Raw genomic sequence first — 17,284 nt, forward strand, 5'->3', positions numbered from 1 at the left:
AAGACACAGATACATAATATCCTCACACAAACATGTCAACAAAATTCTTAACACTGTCAAATCAAATGGCCTCAAGTATTTTTTTATGGTAGGTTTGGTGGGCTCTAGTATTTACTGTTTAACATGAGCAACATTAATCCTTCAGATGAAAGGTTACTGAAACCAGGCATGAAGAGACAGGCTGGAATGTAATGTCAATGAAGGCTATACTGTTGTGCATGTTTAGGCCTACGCATTGGTGTGCACACAAAAAACAGAAAAAGACAACATATTTTTGTATAAGTTTACCAACTACAATTCACATATAGAGGAAGCTCTCAGAAGATAATACATTTAAAATGTACATGAATCAATAAATAAAAACACAGGTTATAATTTAGGATAGTCTATTCTATTATAAGCAATATTTTGCTGATCAATATGAACATAATTATTGCTCATCCGTCACCTGACAGAGGTCCCTCTATTCCTCATGGTATGCATGTTTTGAAGGGGGTAATGACAAAGATATATGGTGGTGGTCACAGTGGTTGAAATGTTCATTTATGAGTTTGATTCATATGTACCTCAGAGAATTTACCTGGAGCCCAAGAGAAGCCATTTGAGTAGTGCATATTGTTTTCCTTCACTAAAATTGCCATATGTAAAACCTTCCAACTTACAAAAATAGAATATTTAACAGTCCATTACATTTAAGTTACAAATAGCTCAACTTTGTGCCACAATATTAACATTTCAATGAAATTCAAGTTACCAAGGAACACCCTATAAAAGCCATTTCTTCAGCATCATGACATATCATTTCCATATCAATTGATAAAAAAACATTTATTCCAAGAAATTAACAAACAAAACCATTGCTCAAGATTTCCTTGGCATATATTTAGTTGACAATTGCAGTTTTGAAGCTTCCTGGAAAATGTATGCAATACATAAAATGTTACCAAACGATGCAATGTGGTGTAGTAGTATTTGTGCAATGAGGCACCAAACTGTGTTACAGTTGCTATGACATTTACAATGGTGACATTTATGTTATGTTATACTTGTGTGTGAAGTCCTTCGTGGCTCAGTCACATTATGTGACTCATTCTGTAAAATTCAGATGATATGTAAATCATGTACATTCCTTTTCACACACATTATTTGGTACATAGAGGTGATACTCCTATTCTCTCGGACTCAGATGGGTCATTGTAGGACTGGACGTCTGGTCTGTCATTCATAACCAGACAGCCAATAGGCTACACAGATCTACAGAGACATCTGTATAAAGACTACAAATCAACTGAACACATGATATTTCCATAAATGTAATTATCACTTGGATCAAAAAAAGGTGTAATTTCAGATTTCTGGGGTTGTACTTTGTGAAATGTGCCAAAACTCTTAACACGGCCTCCCGGGTGGCGCAGTGGTCTAGGGCACTGCATCGCAGTGCTAACTGCGCCACCAGAGTCTCTGGGTTCGCGCCCAGGCTCTGTCGCAGCCGGCCGCGACCGGGAGGTCCGTGGGGCGACGCACAATTGGCATAGCGTCGTCCGGGGTAGGGAGGGTTTGGCCGGTAGGGATATCCTTGTCTCATCGCGCTCCAGCGACTCCTGTGGCGGGCCGGGCGCAGTGCGCGCCAGCCAAGGGGGCCAGGTACACGGTGTTTCCTCCGACACATTGGTGCGGCTGGCTTCCGGGTTGGAGGCGCGCTGTGTTAAGAAGCAGTACGGCTGGTTGGGTTGTGCTTCGGAGGACGCATGGCTTTCGACCTTCGTCTCTCCCGAGCCCGTACGGGAGTTGTAGCGATGAGACAAGGTAGTAATTACTAGCGATTGGATACCACGAAAATTGGGGAGAAAATGGGATAAAAAAAATAAAAAAATAAAAAAAACTCTTAACACATCCTTGCATTGCATATCTATAGGCTGAGGGGTTAACAAAGGAGAATCTTACCTCATTAAAATGTACCTTCCGTGCCATTACCCACCCAAGTAAAGAGAGAGTATGAGGAGAGAGGTATAGGTAAACAAAGGAAGAAAAGACAGTGGCATTCTCTATTGTACATATGGGTGGGTAGACTGTCAGGGAAGGGTGATCAGAAGGGAAGATCAGGTAACACAGATTTCATTGGCCCAAACTTGGGGGCTTGCTGTCATAGGGAACACGCATTCGGGATGCTGCCGCTTCTGCCACTCCATCTCTCCCTGCTCCTCCACCACCTCTTGGCCCAGCCAACTCGGTTGCTCCAGACCCGGCTGGGTAGAGAAAGGCTTTTCTAGAACCTTCAAGAGCCGCTGGATCTATGGCACAGAGAGATGGGAGAAAGATCAAACTATGAGATGGAAATCCAGAGAAGCAAGTTAAGGGAAAGAGAACATGTTTTTTTCATTGTGAGAATGCTTCTGTAATGGTGACATCATTACTTGGAATAACACAAATGAAAGTCAAGAGGGAAGCGGTATTGAAAGTTTGGTCCCTATTACGGCATAATGAAGAAAACATGGATCGGAGCTTTGACCTCAGAGAAGTCTCCGTTCTCGGCTGCCTCTTGCATTCTGGGCGATGTAGTTCCTGAGGACGTATTGTGGGTTGGTGCCGTTCATCACTTTCACCCTCTCCTCCTGCAGTGCCTGGACGTCCCTTTGGCCCTCAACCTCACCAGCCAGACGCTTACTGCACCAGTCACAACACAGAGCTGGATGACTCAGACAAAAAATATCTCTGACTAAAAACACCTCTACTGCAAACACTAGACCAACCTGCTCTTTTCCATGCCTTTAATTCCTCATGCTATATTTCTAGAGCAGGTGAGTGCTAGGGATATACACACTGGTGGTGGAGGGGTAAGTCACCTAGTGTCAAACACTGAGTATGAGAAAGAGGTAAGTATGTAATTAAGACTACATTACTTATTTCTGACCTGTATGAGGTGACCCAGTTCTCTGTGCTTGGCCTCGACCTCCAGCAGCTCCTTCGGCCAACCCAGCTTCATGCTCACCGTCCTCCGTTCCGAGACCATCTGGAACAGGGACGGGTTGCTCTGGGCCAAATGCAGTAGCATGGTCAACTCACTGAACGGCGAGTGGTGTCTCTTAATGCAAAAAGTCAATAAAAATGTATTTTAGAAGGGAGAAGCAGAGAGGAAGGAGAAAGAGATGAAAAAAGAGAAGGAAGAGGCAGAGTAAAGAGATACAATGCATTTGAAAGTATTCAGACCCTGACTTTTTCCACATTTTGTTACTTTAGACTAATTCTAAAATGGATTAAATAAATAAATATCAATCTACACACAATACCCCCATAATGACAAAGTGAAACAGGTTTTTGGAATTTTTTGCAAAATTACTAAATACAAAACAGAAATACCCTATTTACAGAAGTACTCAGACCCTTTGCTATGAGACTCAAAATTGAGCTTGGGTGCATCCGGTTTCCATTGATCATCCTTGAGATGTTTCTACAACTTGATTGAGTCCACCTGTGGTAAATTCAATTGATTGGACATGATTTGGAAAGGCACACACATGTCTATATAAGGTCCAACAGTTGACAGCGCATGTCAGAGCAAAAACCAAGCCATGAGGTCAAAGGAATTGTCCCTAGAACTCTGAAACAGATGTGTCGAGGCACAGATCTGGGGAAGGGTACCAAAAAGAATTACGCAGCATTGAATGTTCCCAAGAACACAGTGGCCTCCATCATTCTTAAATGGAAGAAGTTTGGAACCACCAAGACTCTTCCTAGTGCACGCCACCTGACCAAACTGAGCAATCAGGGGAGAAGGGCCTTGGTCAGGGAGGTGACCAAGAACCCGACAGTCACTGACAGAGCTCCAGAGTTACTCTATGAAGATGGGAGACCTTCCAGAAGTACAACCATCTCTGCAGCACCACCAATCAGGCCTTTATGGTAGAGCAGCCAGACTAAAACCACTCCTCAGTAAAAGGCACATGACAGCCTGCTTGGAATTTGCCAAAAGGCACCTCAAGGACTCAGACCATGAGAAACAAGATTCTCTGGCCTGATGAAACCAAGATTGAACTCTTTGGTCTGAATGTCAACCGTCCCGTCTGGAGGAAACCTGGCACCATCCCGGCATGGTAGGGGCAGCATCATGCTGTGGGGATGTTTTTCAGTGGCAGGGACTGGGAGATTAGTCAGGATCGAGGGAAAGATGAACGGCGCAAAGTACAGAGATCCTCAATGAAAAATCCTTAACCGCTCTGGAGCAGGTTCTCTTAACGTTAAGGATCCCAATTTCATTTTAACTTTCACACCCCTAATTCCCACTACTGTATTATTGACCAAATAGTTTGTCTACAATGAGAATGTCCCCCTACTCCAACTTCAAGTCAGCTTCAAACAAACCATTAACTGTGTTCTCACTGCTCATGTCAATCTATTCTCACTGTGTCCATGCTGGGCTTGTTGGCAGCCTTGAGCTCCTCCAGAGAGGCGCACTGCTCCAGGAAGAGGTCTGTGGCCATTTTGATGACTCCTTCCTCTGCCTCCCCGTCGCCAGAAGTGGGGAAGGGAATCTGGCTCAGACAGCGAAACGTGTTAGTGAAGTCTGTACCTACAATGGGGAAGGAAGGGAATGATCAGAGATTAAATCAGTCATGCTTAGTCATAGTGTAGTGTCAAAGCTGTCTTCTATTGGCTACATGCATTTCATGTGAATGGTGTTACTGTGAGTCTCCTTTTTATGCATCTGTGTTGAGTGTACTGCGGCACATCCCTCAGTTCTCTCTGTCCCTCCTCATTCCCCTTAGCTTTGTTATGTACAATGACGTTTTGCTTCCAGACAAGCTAAAACACTTTCTCACCTGCTTTGAGGATAAGTGCCACCGATGCAGCATGCTACCAAGGACTGTGGGCTCTCCTTCTCCGTGGCCGACGTGAGCAAGACATTTAAGCATGTTAACACTCACAAGGCTGCCGGCCCAGACGGCATCCCTAGCCGCGTCCTCAGAGCATGCGCAGACCAGCTGACAGGAGTGTTTACGGACATATTCAATCTCTCCCTATCCCAGTCTGCTGTCCCCACATGCTTCAAGATATCCACCTTTGTTCTTGTACCCAATAAAGCAAAGGTAATTGAACTAAATGACTTTTGCCCCGTAGCACTCACTTCTGTCATCATGAAGTGCTTCGAGAGACTAGTCAAGGATCATTTCACCTCCACCTTACCTGACACCCTAGACCCACTTCAATTTGCTTACCGCCCCGAATAGATCCACAGACAATACAATCACCATCGCACTGCCCTATCCCATCTGGACAAGAGGAATACCTATGTAAGAATGCTGTTCATTGACTATAGCTCAGCATTTAACACCATAGTACCCTCCAAGGTCATCATTAAGCTCGAGGTCCCTGGGTCTGGACCCCACCCTGTGCAACTGGGTCCTGGACTTCCTAACGGGCCACCCCCAGGTGGTGAAGGTATGAAACAACACCTCCACTTCGCTGATCCTCAACACAGGGAACCCACAAGGGTGCGTGCTCAGCCCCCTCCTGTACTCCCTGTTCTCACATGACTGCATGGCCATGCATGCCTCCAACTCAATCATCAAGTTTACAGATGACACAACAATAGTAGGCCTGATTACCAACAATGACGTAACAGCCTATAGGGAGGAGGTGAGAACCCTGGGAGTGTGGGATGAGGTTATTTTTCCTCGTACAACATCTACAAAACCAAGGAGCTGATCGTGGACTTCAGGAAATAGCAAACGGAGCACCCCCCTATCCACATCGACAGGACCGCAGTGGAGAAGGTGGAATGCTTCAAGTTCCTCAGAGTACACATCACTGAAAAACTGAAATTGTCCACCCACACAGACAGTGTGGTGAAGGCAGCGCAACAGCACCTCTTCAACCTCAGGAGGCTGAAGAAATTTGTCTTGGCCTCTAAGACCCTCAAACTTTTACATATGCACAATTGAGAGCATCTGTCGGGCTGGATTATCACCTGGTACGGCAACTGCACCACCCGCAACCTCAGGGCTCTCCAGAGTGTGGTGCGGTTTGCCCAACGCATCACCGGGGGCAAACTACCTGCCCTCCAGGACACCTACAGCACACAATGTCACAGGAAGGCCAAAAATATAACCAAGGACAACCACCTGAGCCACTGCCTGTTCATCTTGCTATCATCCAGAAGGCAAGGTCAGTACAGGTGCATCAAAGCTGGGACCAAGAGACTGAAAAACAGCTTCTATCTGAAGTCAATGGTATTCTCCGGTTGGAACGTTATTCAAGATTTATGTTAAACATTCTAAAGATTGATTCAATACATCGTTTGACATGTTTCTACTGACTGTTACAGAACTTTTTGACATTGTCTGCTTTTAGTGAACGTGCTTCCTGACTTTGGATTTGTTTACCAAACACGCTAACAAAAATAGCTATTTGGACAAATGATGGACATTACCGAACAAAACAAACATTTCTTGTGGGAGTCCTGGGAGTGCATTCCGACGAAGATCAGCAAAGCTAAGTGAAGATTTATAATACTATTTATGAGTTTTGTTGACTGCACAATTTGGCGGGTAACTGTATGGCTTCCTTTTGTGGCTAAACGCTGTTCTCAGATTATTGAATATTGTGCTTTTGCCATAAAGCTTTTTGAAATCTGACACAGCGGTTGCATTAAGAACAAGTGTATCTTTAATTCTATGTAAAACATGTATCTTTCAAAGTTTATGATGAGTATTTATTATTTGACGTGGCTCTCTGCAATTTCTCCGGATATTTTGGAGGCCTTTCTGAACATGGCGCCAACGTAAACGGAGGTTTTTGGATATAAATATGAACTTTATCGAACAAAACATATATGTATTGTGTAACATGAAGTCCTATGAGTGTCATCTGTTGAAGACCATCAAAGGTTAGTGATTCATTTTATCTCTATTTCAGCTTTTTGTGACTCCTGTCTTTGACTGGAAAAATAGCTGTGTTTGTCTGTGATTTTGCAGTGACCTAACATTATCGTTTGTGGTGCTTTCGCTGTAAAGCCTATTTGAAATCAAACACTTTGGTGGGATTAACAACAAGATCACCTTTAAAATGGTTTAAGATACATGTATGTTTGAGGAATTTTAATTATGAGATTTCTGTTTGAATTTGGCGCCCTGCACTTTCACTGGCTGTTGTCATATCATCCCTTTAACGGGATTGCAGCTATAAGAAGTTAATCACTGGCCACTTTTAATAATGGAACACTAGTCACTTTAATAATGTTCACATTTTGCATTACTCATCTCATACGTACAGTTGCAAGAAAAACATTGGATTTTTAAAATGTATTTTACCTTTATTTAACTAGGCAAGTAAGTTAAGAACAAATTCTTATTTACAATGACGGCCTAGGAACAGTGGGTTAACTGCCTTGTTCAGGATCAGAACGACAGATTTTTACCTTATCAGCTCGGCGGTTCGAGCTAGCAAACTTTCGGTTACTGGCCCAATGCTCTAACCACTAGGCTGCCTGCTGCCCATTACCTGGAATTCTACATAAATTGCTCAAAAAATGCGATCTGATCTTCCTCTAAGTCATAACAATAGACAGACAGTGTGCTTAAACTAATAACACACAAATTGTATTTTTCTTGTCTATTTTGAATACATCATTTAAACATTCCCAGTGTAGGTTGGGAAACGTATGTGAACCCCTAGGCTAATGACTTCTCCAAAAGCTAATTGGAGTCAGGGGTCAGCTAACCTGGAGTCCAATCAATGAGACGAGATTGGAGATGTTGATTAGAGCTGCCCTGCAATATAAAAAAAACTCAATGCGAGTTTGCTATTCACATGAAGCATCGCCTGATGTGAACTATGCCTCAAACAAAAGATATCTCAGAAGACCTAAGATTAAGAATTGTTGACTTGCATAAAGCTGGAAAGGGTTACAAAAGTATCTCTAAAAGCCTTGATGTTCATCAGTCCACAGTAAGACAAATTGTCTATAAATTGAAAAAGTTCAGCACTGTTGCTACTCTCCCTAGCAGTGTCCGTCATGCAAAGATGACTGCAAGAGCACAGTGCAGAATGCTCAATGAGGTTAAGAATAATCCTAGAGTGTCAGCTGAAGACTTACAGAAATCTCTGGAACATGCTAATGGCTCTGTTGACAAGACTACGATATGCAAAACACTAAACAAGAATGTTGTTCATGGGAGGACACCACCGAAGAAGCCACTGCTGTCCAAAAAAACATTGCTGCACGTCTGAAGTTCGCAAAAGAGCACCTGGATCTTCCACAGCGCTACTGTAAAAATATTCCGTGGAAAGATTAAAGTTGAGTTGTTTGGAAGGCACACACAACACTGTGTGGAGAAAAAAAAAGGCACAGCACACACCAACATCAAAACCTCATCCCAACTGTAAAGTACGGTGGAGGGAGCATCATGGTTTGGGCTGCTTTCCTGCCTCAGTGCCTGGACAACTTGGTATCATCAATGGAAAAATGAATTCCCGTGTTTATCAAGACATTTTGCAGGAGAATGTAAGGCTATATGTCCGTCAATTGAAGCTCAACAGAAGTTGGGTGATGCAACAGGACAACGACCCAAAACACAGTAGTAAATCAACAGAATGGCTTCAACAGAAGAAAATACTCCTTCTGGAGTCGCCCAGTCAGAGTCCTGACCTCAACAGAAAAAGCTGTTGCGCAGCAACTCACTGCTTTCCTGAAGACAAACAATGTATACGAAATGCTTCAGTCTGGTTTTAGACCCCATCATAGCACTGAGACTGCACTTGTGAAGGTGGTAAATTACCTTTTAATGGCGTCAGACCGAGACTCTGCATCTGTCCTCGTGCTCCTAGACCTTAGTGCTGCTTTTGATACCATCGATCACCACATTCTTTTGGAGAGACTGGAAACCCAAATTGGTCTACACGGACAAGTTCTGGCCTGGTTTAGATCTTATCTGTCGGAAAGATATCAGTTTGTCTCTGTGGATGTTTTGTCCTCTGACAAATGAACTGTACATTTCGGTGTTCCCCAAGGTTCCGTTTTAGGACCACTATTGTTTTCACTATATATTTTACCTCTTGGGGAGGTCATTCGAAAACATAATGTTAACTTTCACTGCTATGCGGATGACACACAGCTGTACATTTCTATGAAACATGGTGAAGCCCCAAAATTGCCCTCGTTGGAAGCCTGTGTTTCAGACATAAGGAAGTGGATGGCTGCAAACATTCTACTTTTAAACTCTGACAAAACAGAGATGCTTGTTCTAGGTCCTAAGAAACAAAGAGATCTTCTGTTGAATCTGACAATTAATCATGATGGTTGTACAGTCGTTTCAAATAAAACTGTGAAGGACCTCTGTGTTACTCTGGATGCTGATCTCTCTTTGACGAACATATCAAGACTGTTTCAAGGACAGCTTTTTTCCATCTACGTAACATTGCAAAAATCAGAAATGTTCTGTCCAAAAATTATGCAGAAAAATGTATCCATGCTTTTGTCACTTCTAGGTTAGACTACTGCAATGCTCTACATTCGGGCTACCCGGATAAAGCACTAAAACTTCAGTTAGTGCTAAATACGGCTGCTAGAATCCCGACTAGAACCAAAAAATGTGATCATATTACTCCAATGCTAGACTCCCTACACTGGCATCCTGTTAAGGCAAGGGCTGATTTCAAGGTTTTACTGCTGACCTACAAAGCATTACATGGGCTTGCTCCTACCTATCTTTCCGATTTGGTCCTGCCGTACATACCTACACGTACGCTACGGTCACAAGACGCAGGCCTCCTAATTGTCCCTAGAATTTCTAAGCAAACAGCTGGAGGCAGGGCTTTCTCCTATCGAGCTCCATTTTTATGGAATGGTCTGCCTACCCATGTGAGAGACGCAGACTCGTCTCAACCTTTAAGTCTTTATTGAAGACTCATCTCTTCAGTAGGTCCTATGATTGAGTGTAGTCTGGCCCAGGAGTGTGAAGGTGAACAGAAAGGAACTGGCCGGTTCCCCTCTCTCCACTGGGATTCTCTGCCTCTAACCCTATTACAGGGGCTGAGTCACTGGCTTACTGGTGCTCTTCCATGCCGTCCCTAGGAGGGGTGCGTCACTTGAGTGGGTTGAGTCACCGACGTGGTCTTTTTGTCTGGGTTAGCACCCCCCTTGGGTTGTGCCGTGGCGGCAATCTTTGTGGGCTATACTCGGCCTTGTCTCAGGATGGTAAGTTGGTGGTTGAAGATATCCCTCTAGTGGTGTGGGGGCTGTGCTTTGGCAAAGTGGGTGGGGTTATATCCTGTCTGTTTGGGCCTGTCTGGGGTATCATCGGATGGGGCCACAGTGTCTCCTAACCCCTACTGTCTCAGCCTCCAGTATTTATGCTGCAGTAGTTTGTCGGGGGGCTAGGGTCAGTCTGTTATATCTGGAGTATTTCTCCTGTCTTATCCAGTGTCCTGTGTGAATTTAAGTATGCTCTTTCTTCTCTCTCGGAGGACCTGAGCCCTAGGACCATGCCTCAGGACTACCTGGCATGATGACTCCTTGCTGTCCCCAGTCCACCTGGCCGTGCTGCTGCTCCAGTTTCAACTGTTCTGCCTGCGGCTATGGAACCCTGACCTGTTCACCGGACCTGCTACCTGTCCCAGACCTGTTGTTGTCAACTCTCTAGAGACAGCAGGAGCGGTAGAGATACTCTCAATGATCGGCTATGAAAAGCCAACTGACATTTACTCCTGAGGTGCTGACCTGTTGCACCCTTGACAACTACTGTGATTATTATTATTTGGCCATGCTGGTCATTTATGAACATTTGAACATCTTGGCCATGTTCTGTTATAATCTTCACCCGGCACAGCCAGAAGAGGACTGGCCACCCCTCATAGCCTGGTTACTCTAGGTTTCTTCCGAGGTTTTGGCCTTTCTAGGGCGTTTTTCCTAGCCACCGTGCTTCTACACCTGCATTGCTTGCTGTTTGGGGTTTTAGGCTAGGTTTATGTACAGCACTTTGAGATATCAGCTGATGTAAGAAGGGCTATATAAATTAACTTGATTTGAACCCGATTGAGATGCTGTGGCATGTCCTCGAGAGTGGTTCACACCAGACATCCAAAGAATATTGCTGAACTGAAACAGTTTGTAAAGAGGAATGGTCCAAAATTCCTCCCGACTGTTGTGCAGGTCTGATCCGCAACTACAGAAGACATTGAGGTTATTGAGGAGAGTCAACCAGTTATTAAATCCAAGGGTTCACATTTTTTCCACCCTGCACTGTGAATGTTTTACACGGTGTGTTCAATAAAGACATGGAAACATATAATTGTTTGTTATTAGTTTAAGCAGACTGTGTTTGTCTATTGTTGTGACTTAGAAGATCAGATTTTATGACCAATTTGTGCAGAATCCCAGGTAATTCCAAAGGGTTCACATACTTTTTCTTGCCACTGTATATACTGTATTCTATACTTATATATTAATTCCATTCCTTTAGATTTGTGTGTTTTGTTATGAAATTGTTAGATATTACTTGTTAGATATTACTGCACTATTGGAGCCAGAAACACAAGCATTTTGCTACACCCGCAATAACATCTGCTAAACACCTGTATGTGACAAATTTGATTTGAGTATGTAGTGAGTCTCTCTCCCTACCTGTGTTGTGCATGGTATGCAGGAGCTCAGTGATCAACATCTCATCCTCTGGCTCTTCCTTCCTCAGCAGGCCCAGCTTCCTTCTCATGTTGCCCAGGTAGAAGGTGTTGTAGAGGAGCAGGTAATCGGGGGACTCAATGGCAGAAGCCCACACACTGCCACTGGGCCACCAGTACGCAGCATCACCTACCACCAAAACATGGATGCACACAGAGAAGGGTCATACTGGACGAGAAGAGTTGATTTGGGTCTACTGGTTTCAGTCATATCATGCGTAGGCGCTGGGTTAGGCAAAAATATTTGGGGATCGTATGCTGGGCTTTTGATAATCTTCATGAGGGATGTGAATGTGCATAACAATGCATAGTTAATCGCTAAACAATAGCATCGTACATGTTACTACTTTGTTAATACCATTTAGCATTAAAGAAGATAATGAATTAAAAGCAGTGTGTGTGCGCTTAGGAAGTCACACTCTCACTGTATTAAGACTTCCTTTCACAGCATGAACAGGATAGATAGCAGTGTGCTTGGCTCCACAACAAAAAGATAAAGGATAGAGAGAGCTCCAATGTAGGCCTACAGTCTGCTTTGACACAAAGTAGTTTCACTGTCAAAAAGGATAGCCATATTCCTTCAAAAATCATATCAGAGCATTATTGTACTGCGTATAAATGATTGATGCTTCACTGAATCTAGTGTCCATGATTACCTCTCTGAAGAATGACACATTCCTCTCCACTCTGTGTGGTTCTGCTGGATCTCTCGGTAGAAGCTCTATATGACACAATCCATCATCTGACCTCTGATCTCATCGTGGCCGTAGCTGGGGCCCTTGGTGGGGTACCTGCTGTAGTACACGTCTCGTACCACCTTGCTGTCAGATGTGACCCTGGTAGTGTGCACCCCCAGAGCAAACACCGCCTCACTGCACAGAAACTCTCTGATGCTGGAGCGCTGAGCCTTGTCGTCAGCTTGTCTGGGAATGAGAGAATTATTCATAATTCCATAGACTGTGCTTCCAGAATGTGCACTGCATATGAAAAAAACAATATATAGGCCAAAAGACACAATGCTCGCCAAAAACTGAGAAAACAGATTTCCTTAGGTAAATAGTCAACAAAAAAAACACCTGTCTAGTCATGCTTATCATGCAATACTGTGTAAACTGCCCGACCAGGAGTAGGGAGTCAGACCAGCTCCCTTGACCTGAATCTCCCATCGGACACTGGGGTTCTCCCGGAGCAGCACTGGCCTCTAGTCAGCTGGAGCTTTTACTTCACCCAGATAGCAGGCTGCCCTGTCCCTCAGCTGTCCGGCGAACGAGCCGAACTGGTGACCGCAGTAGCAGTGCGCGGCAGGCTCGGACCCTGGCATTACTTTGGAGCCACTCAGTTACTCTGGATCAAGCGGACCGGTCAGAACCTTCTCGGCGTTCAGTCCAAGCAGAGCTAAAGCGTCATTAGAGACGGCCACGAACCTATGCTTGACCACTGGCTTCGGCTTTACTCGGGAGAAACAGGCTCCTTCCACCCTTCGCGGACCAGGCTCTTCTGATGTATCCAACGGAAGTTTCTTGAGTGCGACATTGTCAAACTCGAGGCGCTCGAGCGATGAACGACTGACCGCCAGACCCATGCCGTCCATCCTGACAGTGGATAAGTATTTAACAACGACGACAATACCAGAGCGAAGAAAATTAGACTGTGCCAGACGAAGTTTTAAAGCAGCCATCAAACTAAAGGCCATATATCTGTTTGTTTAAAGTCACCAGAGACGTAGTTCTCGCTGTCCGAGTCAGTTGTCGCAACACTGCACTACGGACATTTGTCTAAAATATTGTGCTACTTTATTATTGGTCCTACCGGAAACGAAGACAGAACTACATTGATCATGGCACCCAAGGATGGCAGCAAAGAGACGTAATACAAAAATAGATTGAATACTTTTTTAAATGTATATACATTTTATTTAAAAGTTGTATAGTTCAATATAGAATGTAGGCTTCAATATTTGGCTTGTTTACAATGATAGAGTGAGGATGGGAATACAGATTGTCATTCATACACAACGTTTTCTCTTGTCAACATACAAACACAAAACAAACTACACCAATACTGACAGAATGGTGCGGGTGATAAAGGACCGCTGCATGCCCCTATTCCACCATACACATCAGAAACTACAGTATGTCGGGAAACATAGATATCAAGTTATCGTGGTAAATTACCCAACTATTTTCTGACAGTGGTTTCCTTATTGGCTCAGAGTAAACTCAAACTGAAGTCCTAAATACACCCGCTGATATGATCGATTGAGCTACAGCGGTAGGCTAATTTCCCAATATATTTCAATTACAAATTCAAAATAAATTTGAAGGGGCAATGACAGATATGTAAATGCAACATGGCATTATCTTCCAAAAGTACATCTATCAGAAAAACATTTCATTTTGGGGGAAACAGAATCCACAACTATTTGTCTGAGGGTGTCACCCAACCTGGTCCTATCCAGCAGACCCAGACATACAGCATGAACAGACTGAGATAGGGAGACACAAAACAATGGAGGACAGTGAGAGATGAACAAGCCACAGCTGCAGCAGAGGCAGGCAATCTACAGGTCCAAGGCAGAATAAGGCGATAGCAGAATAAGGCGTTAACCCCAACCAACCCTTCCCAGCTCCCATCGAACATAATCCCCAACATTCCCCATTCATTCCTAGGGATTAGGGAACAATCTGGCAATCGGCTGTACTAAAATCATGCATGTCGTAGAAGCATGTTGTCTGAAATGTCAGATGTTCCCATACAAAGAGAGAGTTCATTGATGGCTTGTAGTACAAAGTGCATATTTTCTGATCATGTCCAGTATCTACCACCATCACGCAGAAAGTGGTAGTTTATGTTTTACAACATACATGTTGATGGTGCCTCATTGCAAGTACAGTCAAATATACAAAATGCCCCCATTTAAAATACATTGCTTGCTTCGAGGCAATTTTACTCCGCCCTCTGCATATTTATCTTTTTATTTTATTTAAATTTATCCCACATTAGCCCTCTGTTAAATTAAGTATGTTATAAGTGTGGTGGTCATGGTATTTTACCCTTCCTACTCCAACCAATACAAAACACACAACTGATCTTCCAGAATGAAGCATTCTTTGAAAAACAAATATGCAATTCAAAATACCAGTACAAATTTGAGTTGGGCATTGCCTTATACAGTACAGGTATTTATAACACACGTCGAAGCATTAGGTTGTACCGTCTATCAATCAGTATGGTTGGTTGTGTGTAACACCAACCAGCACAGATCAGTTTGCCTTGAGGAACAGTATATTGTGTGACCAGGAAAGGTAGTCACTATAACACCAGACATAGCCTAGTCCCTGGGTTGACTTTCCTCATGAGCGATGGAGGAACTTAGGTGTCCATGTTGGGATAGCGCAACTACAATTTGTTACTAAAACCTTCTGTCTCTTGGCTGGGGAGAGAACTTTCCCCAAAACCCCCACTGTGGTGGTAAACTACAGTGTAGTCAGTTACATACGTTATTTGGTCATATTTGTACTTTTTGACTGAGTTAATTTGTTAAATTCCTTACTAGCCATGGGTGGGAATCTGTACCCAAAAATGTAATAAAGTGCTATATTTAAATAGGCTGTAATCACTGCCAAAGGTGCTTCAACAAAGTACTGAGTAAAGGGGCTGAATAATTACATAAATGTGATATTGCAAAAACTTTTTTTTATAACTGTTTTTGCTTTGTCATTATGGGGTATTGTGTGTAGATTGAGGAAAAAAACTATTTAATCCACTTTAGAATAAGGCTGTAACGTAAAAAAATGTGGGGGGAAAATCAAGGGGTCTGAATACTTTCTGAATGTACTGTATGCATGTACAGTTGAAGTCAGAAGTTTACATACACTTAGGTTGGAGTCATTAAAACTCGTTTAACAACTCCACAAATGTCTTGTTAACAAACTATGGGTTTGGCATGTCGGTAAAGACATTACTTTGTGCATAACAAAGTCAAGTAATTTTTCCAACAATTGTTTCTAGACAGATTAATTCACAGTATCACAATTCCAGTGGGTCAGAAGTTTACATACACTAAGTTGACTGTGCCTTTAAACAGCTTGGAAAATTCAAAAAAATGATGCCATGGCTTTAGAAGCTTCTGATAGGCTAATTGACAACATTTCAGTCAATTGGCGGTGTACTTGTGGATGTATTTCAAGACCTACCTTCATACTCAGTGCCTCTTTGCTTGACATCATGGAAAAATCAAAAGAAATCAGCCAAGACCCCAGAAAAAAAATGTGTAGACCTCCACAAGTCTGGTTCATCCTTGGGATAAATTTCCAAACGCCTGAAGGTACCACGTTCATCTGTACAAATAATAGTACGCAAGTATAAACACCATGGGACCACGCAGCCGTCATACCGCTCAGGAACGAGACGCGTTCTGTCTCCTAGAGATGAACGTACTTTGGTGCAAAAAGTGCAAATCAATCCCAGAACAGCAAAGGACCTTGTCAAGATGCTGGAGGAAACAGGTACAAAAGTTGCTATATCCACAGTAAAACGAGTCCTATATCAACATAACCTGAAAGGCTGCTCAGCAAAGAAGAAGCCACTGCTCCAAAACCGCCATCAAAAAGCCAGACTACAGTTTGAAAATGCACATGGGGACAAAGATGGTACTTTTTGGAGAAATGTCCTCCGGTCTGATGAAACAAAAATAGAACTGTTTGACCATAATGACCATCGTTATGTTTGGAGGAAAAAGGGGGAGGCTTGCAAGCCAAAGAACACCATCCCAACAGTGAAGCACAGGGGTGGCACCATCATGTTGTGGGGGTGCTTTGCTGCAGAGGGACTGGTGCACTTCACAAATAGATGGCATCATGAGGATGGAAAATTATGTGGATATATTGAAGCAACATCAAGACATAAGTCAGGAAGTTAAAGCTTGATCGCAAATGGGTCTTCCAACTGGACAATGACCCCAAGCATACTTCCAAAGTTGTGGCAAAATGGCTTAAGGACAACAAAGTCAAGGTATTGGGGTGGCCATCACAAAGCCCTGACCTCAATCCTATAGAAGATTTGTGGGCAGAACTGAAAAAGCGTGTGCGAGCAAGGAGGCCTACAAACCTGACTCAGTTACACCTGCTCTGTCAGGAGGAATGGGCCAAAATCTACCCGAAACATTTGACCCAAGTTAAACAATTTAAAGGCAATGCTACCAAATACTAATTGAGTGTATGTAAACTTCTGACCCACTGGGAATGTGATGAAAGAAATAAAAGCTGAAATAAATCATTCTCTCAACTATTATTCTGACATTTCACATTCTTAAAATAAAGTGGTGATCCTAACTGACCTAAGACAGGGCATTTTTACAGGAATTGTGAAAAACTGAGTTTAAATGCATTTGGCTAACGTGTATGTAAACTTCCGACTTCAACTGTATATGTTTGTGCGTATATATATATATATATATATATATATATATATATATATATATATATATATATATATATATACATACACACTTAAGCAATAAGGCCCGAGGATGTGTGGTACATGGCCAATACACCACGGCTAAGGGCTTTTCTTAAGCGCAACGCGGCGGCCACATACCACAAACCCCTGA

The 17,284-nt window shown here is 43.2% G+C and overlaps 1 pseudogene; it reads right to left on the reverse strand.

Annotated features, from left to right (window-relative positions):
- Positions 1-269: 269 nt before the first annotated feature.
- LOC129867694 (protein adenylyltransferase SelO-1, mitochondrial-like) lies at positions 270-17,117 on the reverse strand (annotated as a pseudogene).
- Between the last annotated feature and the right edge of the window lie 167 nt (positions 17,118-17,284).

This window comes from Salvelinus fontinalis, chromosome 12 (genome assembly GCF_029448725.1).
Source record: "Salvelinus fontinalis isolate EN_2023a chromosome 12, ASM2944872v1, whole genome shotgun sequence".
NCBI classification, from domain to species: Eukaryota; Metazoa; Chordata; class Actinopteri; order Salmoniformes; family Salmonidae; genus Salvelinus; species Salvelinus fontinalis.